This window comes from Tupaia chinensis, unplaced genomic scaffold, assembly GCF_000334495.1.
Source record: "Tupaia chinensis unplaced genomic scaffold, TupChi_1.0 Scaffold000113_1, whole genome shotgun sequence".
Classification (NCBI taxonomy): Eukaryota; Metazoa; Chordata; class Mammalia; order Scandentia; family Tupaiidae; genus Tupaia; species Tupaia belangeri.
The window spans coordinates 4,402,015-4,404,185 of NW_006159577.1; positions in this window are offsets into that span (position 1 = coordinate 4,402,015).

Sequence of the window (2,171 nt, forward strand, 5' to 3'; positions counted from 1 at the left end):
TCCAGATCATCTGTGTCAAGATCACCTGGGGAACTTTAAACATGAAGGTTCTACAGCCATAATGGAAATCTAATGGATCAGACCAGAGAGAGATACATTCCCTGAATCGGCATTACAAAAGATCCCAGAATCATTGAATAGGCTGAACTTGGACAAAACATGTTCCTGCTTTGAGTCTAATGCAGTACCTCTCATCCTGTAGCCATTTCATTAGCTCAATCCTTCTTCCTCACTTGGGAGCTCATTGGAAAGGCAAGTTTATGGACTTTACCCCTGTACCAGTGAAAGAATCTCTGGTGATCTTCACATGATTCTTATGGACACTTAAGATAGATAAACACTTTTGTCATAAATGGATCTCTCTGAAGAAATAGACTCAGACTTCAGATTTCAAAACCCCAAGAAAGGCATCTGTATGATCCTCTGTACAGGAGATGCTCCTGAACATTTTGTTTAAATAAGAACATACTAGTGGAAGGAAAAAGTAACTCTTTGGCATCTTGGAGAGGGACCACTCTTGAAACGTGATGAAGTGAAATGATCATTCAAATGAAACATGATCATTTATTTTACTGCAAACTTTCCCCAGTAGAGACCTATTGGAAGAGGTTCCATCATAAACTAATGTTCACTTACACCTTTCATCTTGATCAAGCCAGCGGACAGAACACACCTAAGAAGAGTCACTAGCAAAAGAATCACTTGCTCACATTGGCATGGCAATTTATAGAACAAGGACATATCTGTCAGAAACTTCTGAGAGATTAACAGCTGCCACTTCTATCATTGTCAAACTCACAGCCTTCATTACGTCTAAAAGAGAAACAGTGGGCTTAGGGAGATAAACTGCTGTGTCAAAGTCCTACATCAAGAAAATGCTGACAATGGGCCCAGAATCCAGGACTTCTTTCCTTCTTCCTCTTTCCATCTGTTCTATTCCCATGCCAAGTGGATTTTGGTTAGAACCTCCTTATTTAGAATTGATCTCCTTTGACATTTGAAATCCATCATAAGGTCAAGCATCTCTTCTTCTATGGTTACATCTCAAGATAAAGCAAACTTTAGCATCTGCTGGGTTTCTCCTTCCTTTTACCATGTCACCACTGCCTCATTCTAAAGAACAGTCCATGTCCTGGGTGGGACAGAACAGCCCAGGATTTTAGTTTCCTGCACATTCTAACATTGTCTTTCCAAATGCTCTCAGAGTACATGTGAGGTCCTCAAAAAGTTTGTGGAAATACATATTATGAAAAGGGTTATCCACAGATTTAAAAAAATTTTTTGCACCAAAATAAACTCATACTTTTATTTTTCTTTAAACTTTTTTTTTTTTTTGAGAGATTTTCACTGTAGGGCGCGTGCGCTCGCCAGACAGACAGAGACAGAGATTTTTCCTTAAACTTTTGAAAGTTCCCTTGTAGGTACAAGATAACAGAGAAAGCAAGGCAGACAAACTTGAATGTTTTTTCATTTCAGTCACTTACCTGTTGTAAAACTACTGGCAAGTCATTTCACCTTTATGGACCTCAGTATTCTGGTCTGTGAAAACTGACATTCTCTTGACAAGACTTAGAATATTTGAACGTGAAGCCCCTACCATGGCCTGGCATATAAAAGATGCCCAGTAAATGTTAAATTTTGATTTCCCTCTTCCTAGCTTCTGTTCTCTCCTGTCTTTCTAAACAGCAATAATGACATGCATATTTCCTTTTTTTTTTTAAGTTTTTTTTTTTTTTTTTTTTGCCATCTGCAAATGCTGTAGTCTCTTCTCCAGTTCTCCTGTCAAGATTTTGGATATACATGCACATATGCCTGGGCATATTTTTCAAGCCACCAGAGCCAGGATTTGAACTGCAGTCAACTATGTGGGATCTGACTCCTTTAACTACTAGGCTATGGGACCACACCTCTGAAACTTTTCTTTTATCTCTCTCTTTTAAGAGGTTTTTGTTTTAGGGTGGGTGCACTCACTGGAGAGAGAGAGAGAGACAGAGATAGAAAGTGAGAAATCACTCCCCTGGGGGATGACCATGCTACAGTCCCTTCTCCTCCATTCTTCTCTTGTGATTTTGGGCACACATACACATGTACCCAGTGTGTTTTAAGCCACCAGGTCCGAGACTCGAACTGCAGTTAACTACATAGGAGACCAGAGACACAACCAATAACCC